General features: G+C 44.6%; 1 protein-coding gene across 20 annotated transcripts in view; it reads right to left on the bottom strand.

The window, feature by feature from the left end:
* Positions 1 to 12,303, bottom strand: part of MYO1B (myosin IB) — a 181,137-nt gene that overhangs the window by 154,065 nt on the left and 14,769 nt on the right. For 3 of the 20 annotated variants that reach the window (XM_070242054.1, XM_070242058.1, XM_070242063.1), the window contains exons 1-2: positions 7,200 to 7,305; positions 6,271 to 6,327 (exon numbers count right to left, since the gene is read on the bottom strand). The exons of 11 other annotated variants lie outside the window; for them this stretch is intronic. The gene's annotated coding sequence lies outside the window, so the exon portion shown is untranslated. Of the gene's footprint in view, positions 1 to 6,270; positions 6,328 to 7,199; positions 7,426 to 12,303 lie in introns of those variants that run through there. 6 more of the 20 variants (XM_070242059.1, XM_070242064.1, XM_001502243.7 and 3 more) reach the window with 5 other exon arrangements.

Genomic DNA, 12,303 nt, shown 5'->3' with positions numbered 1-12,303 from the left:
GATCCATAGGAGCTAGAAACTGTGGGGCTACAGCAATAATATCCCCATCACTCTTAAATTCAGCCAAACTGCATGCCCATCTGCCCCTTTATTCTTTACTTTCTCCCCTCCCCCAAATTAGCAACTCATATTATCAACAGCCTGCCCACCAATCATCTCTACCACTTGGCTGTGTCTAACATCTGAATACATGTCAAAAACTTGTATCTGCTACCATACAAAAACAAAAACAAAAACAAACCTCTTATTCCCCCTAAATTCCACAAAGTCACAACTGACTCGGTTTCTCATCCTTGTCCTCTCCCTGTCTCTTACTCCCTCCCCCTCACAGCCAATCTGTCTCATAGATTATAGCACCTTAATCACTCCCACTATCATCCCTTGCCCTCTCTTCCCCACTGTGACTGTCCTAGCGCAGCCTTCATCATTCTTCTCTGGAAGGCAACACCCTTCCAAGTGGCCTCTCTGCCTTGCCTTGCCACCACAGCCTCTGCCAGCCCTCTCCTTCCCCAACCATGGGCCATACTCCCCAACCTGCCTTTCGAAATCACCACCTGATCAGGGAAGCTCTCCTTTAAATCCTTCAACAACTCTCCTGTGTCTTTAAGCCAATATTCAAATTCCTTAGTAGATCCTCAAAAATATGAAACATAGAATTACCATATGACCCGGCAATTCCACTTCTGGGTATACGTCCAAAAGAAGTGAAAGCAGAAACTCAAACAGACATTTATACACCCATGTTCAAAGCCAGCATTATTCATAGTCAAAAGGTAGAAGCAATCCAAGTATCCGTCAACTGATAAATGGATAAACAAAATGCGGTATACACAGGCATGTGCCACCTAACATGCAGGTCAACAACAGACGGTATATACAACAGTGGTGCCATAAGGTTAGTACCACATGGGTTAGGCATGTAGCAGGCTATACCACCATAAGTTTGTGTAAGTACACTCTATGATGTTCGCATAATGACGAAATCACCTAATCAGAATGCATACTGTTAAGAGACATGTGACTGTACATACAATGGAATATTACTCAGCCTTAAAAAGGAAAGAAATTCTGACACCTGCTGCCACATGACGAACCTTGAAGACATGCTGACTGAGAAAAGCCAGTCACAAAATGACAGCGCCTGACCCCACTTCTATGAGGTACTAGAGCAGACAAATTCAGAGACAAAAAGGAGAACAGTGGTTCCCTGGAGCTGAGGGAGGAAGGAAGGGGAACTTGTTGTTTAATGGGTAAGGAGTTTCACTGTGGGAAGATGAAAAAGTTAGGGAGATGGATGGTCGCGATGGCTGCACGACAATGTGAATGTACTTAATGCCACTGAACTGTACACTTAAAAAGGTTAAAATGGTTGATTTTATGTTACATATATTTTACCACAATAAACAAATTTCCTTATCAGAGATCACATAACTCCACAGCCTGCCTTGAGCCTTCCTCCTCAGTCTCATCTCTCTCTCTGAAGTCCCCCTACCCTAGGGCAAACCTCCCACGACACACGAACATCCCAAGGCCTCTGGCAGCTCCTTCAACCAGGCCATGGCTAACTGGGCCAGGGGTGTACACCTGCCCAAACGACTCCAGCTTCCAGGATCGGGAATTAGGACAGAGACTATAGCCAGGTGGCTGCGAGCGCTGGACCAGGAAGCTCCTGTAGATGCAGGGGACGGGGTGTATCATTCAGGGGAGCCTTGCCGGGCTCCTACAGAGGAAGCCGGTCTGAGGAGAGGAAGGAAGCAGACGTGTAGAGAGAAGCAGCGATGAGGGACCACGTGGGACAGACAGGAAGGCGGCTGTAGATGCTGAGAGTGGTTCTAGCTGTAGGCCCGAGAGGTTCAGCTGAGCTTCTTATCTGAAATAAATCCGGCCTGACTTAACCAGTGTGAGCAGCCACTCCCCAAAGGCAGCGTGCTCCGAGCGAGCCAGAACTCCTCCAGCACAGCCGTCACTCCACGTGTCGTCTCCTCCCGCTGGAGAAGGTCGGGCTCGCCCTGTGCGAAGGGCCCACCACCTGGCAGAGCGGCTGGCCCGCAGGACTCTGGGGTGCAGAGCAAATAAATGAACACACACTGGGGAGAAACAGCCCATTCTGCCTTCCAAGACTGTTCCCACCACCTCTACCCTTCCCAGCCAAGTCACAACTGGCAAAGGATCATCAGAGAGCCTCAGAGGATACACCAACAACGTGAAAGACCATCAAAGACTCAGGCTACAAACCAAAGGGCAAGACAGGTTCTCAGTATTTATCAACCTAAAGGGCAGGTGAAATGAAAAGTGCATTCTTTTTTTTTAAGATTCGCACCTGAGCTAACATCTGTTGCCAATCTTTTATTTTTTTTTTTTTTTTCCCTTCTTCTTCTGCCCAAAGCCCCCCAGTACGCGGTTGTATATTCTAGTCGTGAGTGCCTTTGGTTGTGCCATGTGGGACCTCGCCTCAGCGTGGCCTGATGAGTGATGCCATGTCCACGCCGAGGATCCGAACCGGCGAAACCCTGGGCCACTGAAGTGGAGCACGCAAACTTAACCGCTTGGCCACGGGGCCGGCCCCAAAAAGTGCATTCTTTAGGACAATTTACTCAAAGGCGATGGGGCTGGCGGGCCACACAGAGCCACACGGGGTGCTGTGCAGGGCTCCCCAGAGCATATGAGAGTGGCCCTGACAAGGATTCGTGAAACGGCTCTCGTGATGCTGATTTCCATTCCTAGCAACACACTTCCTTAGAGAAACTTCTATAAGGTGTATTGATTCATGGCATTTACTTCACCAAGTATAATTACCCAATTTTCCAATCCTTTACTCCACTGTTAAAGCCACAGCATATTGAGAGTTCCCCTCCTCTCTTTCTCTAAAGCTTTTTCTTATTTAACACACTGCTGGTGGGATAGCTTTTGTTAGGATCTTGGATTAGGGAAGAAATAGGCCCAACTCTAGGCAATTTCCATACAGTAAATTGTTACATAAAGTAACAATATTGCCTTGTGCTCAAACTCTGGATAACACAAAGAATATTCAATTATCAGGCAACGATAAAATGGAATAGATTTGAACGGGGGTAAAAACAAACAGCTAAAAGCATATGGAAGCCCATAAGGCATAAACTGAACTCCAATCTTAAAAACCTCTGTGAATAGGATGGGCAATTAATTCAACAGTCTGGTTATCTAAGAGTTAACACCCCAAAGGGTGTCTCTGCATAAGCAGAGATGGGCCAGGACACCCAGTGTCAATGTCAAGGTTTGTTTCTGCCTGGGTTTGGAAAGGCTGGCCTTATCAACCAAAGTCATCAGACAAGACCTGGGCTGCCCCCAATCCCAAGCATAGTTCAGTTATTCAAGGTTTGAAAGATAGCATCTAGAACTTGACAACTCATAAAGTGACAGGTCAAAAAAAAAAATTGGGGGCTGGCCCGGTGGCATAGCGGTTAAGTTCATGCACTCTGCTTTGGGGGCCCAGGGTTTGCAGGCTCAGATACCAGGCACGGCCCTACACACTGTTCATCAAGCCATGCTGTGGCAGTGTCCCACATACAAAATAGAGGAAGACTGGCACAGATATTAGCTCAGCAACAATCTTCCTCAAGCAAAAAGAGGAAAGTTGGCAAGAGATGTGAGCTCTGGGCCAATCTTCCTCACCAAAAAAAAAAAGTTTTTTCCCAACAGTAGAAATGCTGAACGTATTATCTACACTAATTAGAAGGATTTTTGAGTCAAAAATAACAGTGGCTGCTACGACAACATGGAAGGTTTTGGATTACAAGCTACAAACTATCTCTTCTGACGTATGAGCAAAATTTCTTATGATCCCAGGCAAAACCTTCTTTTAACAGAAAGAGAAATGGACCCAGGAGGTGTTGCACATCTGGTTTCTGGAAGCACCAGGGTGAGGAGGACGCTTTCCCGCCTGGTCTGAGAGTGCTCTGGCACACTTTTATATTATCCTTGAGTCTCGTTCCTAAATTATCAACCTCTTCACAATACCCCATGGTTTTTAAAGAGAGGCTTCACTTCTACACCGGGAAAGAACAACCTTCTCCAGAATTTTTATGACAAGAGTTTGCCACCCGTGAGAATTCCCTTTTGATCTGCCCCAGCATGGGACAGCGCATGCTTCCTATCACAGACCCAGGCTCGAATCCAAGAGAATTCACCTCTGGAATTCGAATTTCTGATCTAAAAACTCAGAAGTGACAACAGCAGGCTTATTACGCAGGCTGACTGAGAAAGCCAAGGGGTCTCTCACCAGCTAATCCTCTCCCTCCCCAACGCCCTCTTCTCCTGATCCTGAAGAGCCCCCACTGCCGCTCCTCCTGTGCTGTCTTGTGGCAAGTGTGTCAAGGTAAATAACCTAGAGAGCTGCCTCATTTGCACCAGGCATTCCACGGGTTCAGTGCACTGAGGAGGAAACGCAGCCAACATCACTGTCCCCACCGTCATTTCCCGGAGGAAGCTCTGCAGAGTCATGGCACGAACAGCTGCCAAAGGGCAGGGCAACTCCAGAGACTGTCACCCACCCCCAAGACTAGCTCTGAAAGCCAACCCCAGCCTTCCAGCTGCCCCTACCCCACCACCTGGCACCCCTCACCAGCCAAAATCCTAGAAGGTCTAGAACAGACAGCAAGCAGTCCCGGCTTTGGGGGGAACCTATGGTCAAGCTCTCCAAGTCACACTGGATGTTATGAGCATTCATGAGCTAACGTCTGAAAAGGGCTACGCGTTCCTGCGGGACAAGGTGGCCAAAAACTATAAAGCTCTCTCACAGCCAGAAACACAAACTCAGCTGCACGTGGGACGTGCTAATTATAACCCACAGACTTCTCAATTCGTTCCCTCAAGGCGGATAAAAAAATTCCAAGAAGTCGAATGTGTTTAGATTGGCAAGCCCAAGACCCTGGGACCCCTAGGTGACCGTAAACCTGCTCGCTAGGACCGGCACACCCGAGGCGCTGATCTGCTCCTGGCCACTGCACAGACCCCCAGCACACCAGTGATTATTAAACTGAACACAGACACCAGGGGAAAGCCAACTTTCCTTCCACATGAACTGGCTTGCTAATCAGAGGGTCCTAATCTCATCCCACAAGCTAATGTCCTCACCCATGTCCTCCTGTCCCTTGAGCCCTCCTTATGCTTACCCGGCTTGTAGATTCATTCTCTCTGCTCTTCCCCCTGATCAGAGCACCCGGTCACTCGAGGTACTCCCCGATTATTAAAAGTTCAGTGATGTGCACCTGGCAGGCACTCACACAGGGCTCCCTATCCCCGCCAGTTTTGGGGGCCCCTAGAGATGGGTTTTTGAAGACAACTGGCTGAACAGAGACACTCACATAAAATAGCCCGGAGTACACCAAGCAGGACTACCTTCTTTAAAAAAGGCACCTTCCCGTCATTCAGGGGCTTTTCAGGGACAACGGGAGGACATGTGTTGAATTTAGGGCACTCTTCTTGTTCTCTGGGCTAAGGAAACGAGTTCTCTCTCAGGGAAACATCAGCTGTGCATTCTGCCACAGACCGCAGAGGTTAGCATGACTACCACCGGGGCTCCAGAAAAAACCCTAGTCTGCAGCTGGCCCACAGTGAGACCCTGGGCACACCGCTAACTCTGAGCCTCGGCTTCCCCACAACAGGGTCGGATACATCAGCTCCTAAGAACCTGTCCCAGCTTCCATCATTATTGATTCAACAAAAAAGGCTCAACTTGGGACTGACTGAGTTCCTTCATTTTGAGGTAGGCATGCATCTTGGGCCTGGTTATAAAGAACGTTAAAAACCAAAAATGCCAGTAAGAATCTTTCTCAATGACATGTACTCAGCGGTAAAGGAAAGCAGCTCTCTTTATTCTGACCTCACCAGCAAAACTTGTAAGAACCACACACGCACAAAAAGACACGCACAGAATCAACAGGATCCTCGTAAGCAAAGGCATCGAGGCGCGTGTGGAGGTGCTCTCTGTGTGGTTTCCAGCCACACAGTCAGCTGCAAAATGCCACTGGATATTTTAATAAATTAATCTAGTTATGAAAGCAAAAAAGGGTCTAAAGATTACAAATTAAGATATCTATACAATAAAGGAAAATATGTGTCACTCAACAGTGCATCTTCGGTACCTTTGTGTGCATGGTTAAAAAAAAGTTTTTTAAAATAATAAAAATTCAGAAGCTTCCTCCAGCAACACTCACTAAAATAGAGTCTAATAAACTACGTAATCAAAGGGAGAGATGTTTACATTTACATTAGGATTTGATGAATGTTTACCAGTTGAGAAGTGATCAAACAAAATTCGCGAAGATGTTCCCCAAAGACAGTGATGATCTAAAGTGAGAAGGCAAAGTCCTTTGTCATTTAAAAAGAATTTTTAAAGAAAACAACTACATCACAGTGGGTTACCTCACCTAAGCTGATTAAAATCAACAGCCGTATTAGAATTTAGGAGTATTTTCTGTTTTTCTAGTTTTCCTAACGTTGGAAGCATTACTGAATGTAAAATCAAATGCACCATGTTACCTATCTTACATAGCTCTAAATACATTTTAAAGTATTTATGAAGAACTAAAACATATACTGAACTGCAAATCATGCCATAACTAAATCATCTTTTTAAGTCACGGATTAAAATGTTTACAAAAACATATGTTTATTAAATTTAAACTCGTAAATGTTAACTAAATTTGAGCAATAGTTCTGTTAATTTCCAAAAGTTCTGTAGGATACAGAAATTATTTCATATACTTATATAAGGATACATACATATACATGCCCCCCCAACACACACACTTTTTTCCCCTTGAATATAGTACACACTTACCCTGTAACGCTATACAAACATCAATTTTTAAAGCTAATCAGTTTGACCATGTAGAAACATACAATAGATTTTCCCAAGCAAAATTTTGCTAAGAAATTAAATATTCAATAGTGAACTACATGGTATATTCCCGATTAAGAAAAGTTTATTTCCTTCTACAAGTGGTTTATGAAAAAAAGGTTTTTAAAAATCACATTATTATATTGTAAATCATCAAATTAAAATGCATAAAAACTCAAAATTTACAATCCACCCTTAATCACGTCTCTCAATATGTAGGGAGGTTGGTAGACAGACACACAGATTCAAAAACCACAGAGAGTTCTTTTTAAATGACATAATTATAAGGCCCCCTCGTTCAGAAATTAAAACTGCTCACCAACTTTTCTTCTCCATTGTTTTTTCCACCGATTTAACCAGCACTTTAGCATTCAGTTCATATGAAAGGGAGAGACAAACATTCGTTGTGACAGGGAGAACACACTAAGTACAACAAATATTTTGCACACAGATAAGGAGGGAAAAGTAGGTCACTACCCAGGGGCTGGGAAGAGGCGGTTCACCCAGAGCCGTATTCCGGGACTCGGCCCGGCGCACTTTCCTCCAGCCACACCTCCCGCACAGGCAGGGGAGGAGAAGGGATGAGACAGCTACCACTTCCAGGCACCTGCAATCCAGCAGGGGAAAGAAAATACATAAGAGGAACGTAACTAATAAAACCAGTGCTCACGTAAGGCAGAGGACTCACCTTAAAAAGAGGGATACAGAGACTACCGTTTATGCTCCGAGGTGGAGCTGTTATCAGGGCGTAGGAGGATCAGAGAAGGATGGCTGGAGAGGCGAAACTTGACCTTGACTTTTGATGATGAGTGGGATGTGGTTAGACAGAAAAGAACTTTAAAGCAAGAAGTACAGAACATATTCAGAAGATAGTGACTAGGCAGAATGGCAGCAGGGGAGAGCTGGTGTAGGGCTCTGGCAGGCCCTGATGCTAGGAAGAAAGGTAAGCTGAGGCAAGACTGGGAGTCTGAGCTAAGGGGCTCAGAGTGTGGGAGTGGCGGGGAGTGCGTGGAGAGGAGAGGGCAGCATTACACAGCCTATCGCCTATGTCTGAGCTGCAGTCATCACAGATGTCGGTGCTTCCAGAAGGCAACAAGTGTGACTGAGAGTCACCAATGGAAAATAAAACTGAGGACCGCCATTACAGAAGATGAGGAGTCATCAAAAAAAATTCCAAGCAGGGACAGAGACAACAAAAAATTTAAATGAGGTTTAATCAAGCGATAGTCTAAATTAGTTGGGAGAGAGATTAGAAGCAGGGAGTAGGACTGCTCTGTGCAGTTGTTCGGTTGGGCACTGCATACAAGTGGGCCAGCCAAGGGCGAAAATGGGGACTGACATCAAGTTGAGTTCCTGGGGGGCAGTGTTTGCCCTGAAGAGTACCCTTTTTCTAACTGCATACAGGCATCGTACAAGCTAGCAATTCTACGAAGGCTGAGAGAGGGGAGGAAGCTGCAGAAGAAAAGTTGGAAGCCAGCAGAGGTTGGTCCACAAGATTTAAGGAGAGAAGCTGTCTCCATAACAGCAAAGTGAAGCAGCAAGTGCTGAGGGAGAAGCTGCAGCAAGTTATCCAGATCAAGCTAAGATCATTCAAGAAGGTGCCTACACTAAACAGCAGATTTCCAATACAGACAAAACAGCTGTATACTGAAAGAAGAGGCCACCTAGGACTTTCATAGCTAGAGAGGAGAAGTCAATGCCTGGCTTCAAAGGCCAGGCTGACTCTCTTGTTAGGGGCTAATGCAGCTAGTGCCTAAGTTGAAGCCAATGCTCACTTACTATTTCGAAACTTCTAGGGCCCTTAAGAATTATGCTAAATCCACTCTGCCTGTGGTCTATAAACGAAAGAACAAAGCCTGGATGACAGCACATCTGTTTACAACATGGTTTACTGACTATTTTAAGCCCACTGTTGAGACCTACTGCTCAGAAGACTCCTTTCAAAATATTACCGCTTACTGACAATGCGCCTGGTAACTCAAGAGCTCTGATAGAGATAGGCAAGGAGATAAATGTTGTGTTCACACCTGCTAACATCCATTTTGCAGCCCACAGGAATAATTTCAACTTTTCAAATATTATTATTTAAGAAATACATTTTGTAAAGCTATAGATGCCATAGATAGTGATTCCTCTGATGGGTCTGGGCAAAATAAATTGAAAACCTTCTGGAAAGGAGTCACCATTCTAGACGCCATTAAGAACATTCATGATTCATGAGAAGGGGTCAAAATACCAACATTAACAGGAGTTTGGAAGTTGACTCCTACCCTCACGGATGACTGTGAGGGCTTCAAGACTTCAGCAGAGTAAGTAACTGGAGATGTGGTGGAAACAGCAAAAGAACCAGAATTAGAAGGGGAGCCTGGGGGCCAGCCCCATGGTGCAGTGGTTAAGTTGGGCATGCCCAGGTCCACGGGTTCAGATGCCAGGCACGGACCTACACCACTTGTCAATCATGCTCTGGTAGTGACCCACATATAAAACAGAGGAAGACTGGCACAGATGTTAGCTCAGGGCTAATCTCCCTCAGCAAAAAAATGACTTTAAAAAAACAAATAGGGGCCGGCCCAGTGGTGCAGCGGTTAAGTGCGCAGGTTCAGCTTCGGCAGCCCAGGGTTCACTGGTTCAGATCCCGGGTGCAGACATGGCACTGCTTGGCACACCATGCTGTGATAGGCATCCCACGTATAACGTAGAGGAAGATGGGCATGGATGTTAGCTCAGGGCCAGTCTTCCTCAGCAAAAAGAGGAGGATTGGCAGTAGTTAGCTCAGAGCTAATCTTCCTCAAAAAAAAAAAAAACCCAAAGAAGTAGACCCTGAAGATGTAACTGAATTGCTGTAATCTCACGATAAAACGTTAACAGATGAGGAGTTGCTTCTTATGGATAAGCTAAGAAAGTGGTTTCTTGAGATGGAATCTACTCCTGGTGAAGATGCTGTGAAGATTGTTGAAATGACAACAAAGGATTTAGAATACTACATAAACTTATTTGATAAAGCAGTGGCAGGGTTTAAGAGGACTAACTCCAATTTCGAAACAAGTTGTGTCATTGGTAAAATGTTACCACACAGCATCACATGCTACAGAGAAATTTTTCGTGAAAGGAAGAGTCAATCAATGTGGCAAACTTCAGTGCTGTCTTATTTTAAGCAATTGCCACAGCCACCCCCCTTCAGCAACCACCTCCCTAACCAGTCAGCAGCCATCAACATCAAGACAAGATCCTCCACCAGCAAAAAGATTACAACTCGCTGAAGGCTCAGATGATGGTTAGCAGCTTTTAGCAATAAAGTATTTTTTAATTAAAGTACATATATTGTTAATTTAGACATAATGCTATTGCACACTTAACAGACCACAGTACATTGTAAACATAACTTTTATATGCACTGAGAAACCAAAAAATTTGTGTGACTTGCTTTATTGTGATACTCGCTTTATTGCTGTGGTGTGGAACCAAACCCGCAATATCTCCAAGGTGTGCCTGTATGTCCACTGACTGTGGTACCCAGTGGTCTTTCTTTTATAAACCATCCTTATGGTATCATCTGCCAGGTCCAATGCCTTTAAAGAATGGTGAGGCTCAGAGACACCTGGGAAGCGACGTAGGGTAGCCCACGTTGCTCTTGACACATGCTTGGCACCCCTCTCTACGGAAGCATTGTACATCCCCGCCTTGCTGAATGCAGGCCTATCACTATACAGGCTTCGCAGCAGCCTTTCCCGCTGCCGCAGGGATCAGCATTACTCCAGAGGGGGCTGCTCCATCAGGCTGTGTCCCGGAGTAAGGACGAGGACAACGTGGGGCAGAGCCCACATCTGACCTACAAGGGACACACAGTGAGTGTGGATTATTGCTTTGAGCCACTAAGATTCTCAGGCACTACACAGTCACAACTTAACCTACCTATCCTGAATGACCGACAATATTAGTGAGAATACGTTTATTTGATGAGCCCCCAAATCCTTTACAGCTATCTCAGCCACTCTTAACTCGGCTGCAATCATGTTCAGAAACTTGCTCTTATCAGGTGGTTTCCAAAACATTCAAGAGAATTTTCATAGAAATAACTCTTTTTGTACATATATTTTAAATCATTATATTAAACTATAATAAGTACACCAGCCATAAGCAGGTTTGGGAATAAACACAGTTGAGTCTGGATAAGCATCCACCTCTACTGGTGGGAAGAGAAACTCGAGAACACGCTACAGGGGAGCCCCTAACTTTGAGCATTTAGTGTGTTACAGGCATCAATTGACATATTTTACAGAGGAAAAGAACACCGTCTAATCCAGCAAGTCTGAAGGTCACTAAGAGCTTGCAACCTACTGTTTCCTAAAGCTGTGAGCCTAGACTATTATAAGAATGAACAGCACTATCATATTGCCAGGTTAAAAATCTGGTTGGTTTTTCAAACCTATATCCAACTGTCATATTTATTCTGTCCCAAATGTACAGTCAGAATTGCTTTAGTCACTTAAGAAAGCACAAAAATAACATTTCAAACCCACAACCAGACAGAGTCAAGAGGACAAAGTCACATGTCATTCCAGTAGCCTGCCTCTTAAAGACAGAAAGAACACATAAGTTGCTATTAAAAACTAAATTTGAGCTTCATACTTTAAAATTACATACTTCTTTAAAATTGTCGACAGAGATAAACGTTCCTCTCAAGGTTGCCTAGCAAAATCTGGAGGCTTCTATTTTAGGTAGCCAAATAGTAAATCTATCCAGAATTTACATCCTTTTAGAATCTGATAGTCAGCCTCTTCAATAAAAATATGAACTTTGATGTAGAAATCACATTGATATATTTCAAAAGACTAGTGAGAGAAACACCATGTAAATACATATACACCAGAAACCCCCAAACCAACCACAGTTTAAATAACATATATTCACAAGTCAACCCGACCCCTTCACCCATACCATGCGTGTGAAGGCGCCCTCCTCAGCATGAAACAGGACAACCTGAACCTCTACCTAGCTGTAATTCCAAAAAGAGAAAGGATATCTGGGGGGGAAAAAAGGTAAGAATACCTTATCTACCAAAATCATTCCGCCCCAGACTCTACAGGAATAGCTACCCACTCAGTCTCATTTTAACCAAGGTAGGCTCCTGAAAAAGAAGGAACCCAAAACCAAACTCTAGGGAGAAAAACATTAACTTGTACGGTATGAGGTGAGCTCAAATATAAATTTTTACTGAACCTTGACCTAAAATCGTTGTTCCCACTAAGTTGTTCTTTTTTTTTTAACTGAGATGAGCAACCATGAGGACAGGATTACAAAATTTAGTCTTATCATTAAATAAAATTTATCACCGAGTTAACCTGACACGAACATTACGCCTGGGAGAACAATTACTTTGCTCCAGGAGATTGAGTTCTAAGGGAGGAGGAGATGAAGACAGA

The sequence above is a fragment of the Equus caballus genome, chromosome 18 (genome assembly GCF_041296265.1).
Source record: "Equus caballus isolate H_3958 breed thoroughbred chromosome 18, TB-T2T, whole genome shotgun sequence".
Taxonomy (NCBI): domain Eukaryota; kingdom Metazoa; phylum Chordata; class Mammalia; order Perissodactyla; family Equidae; genus Equus; species Equus caballus.
This window is presented reverse-complemented; position numbering and strand designations above follow the sequence as displayed.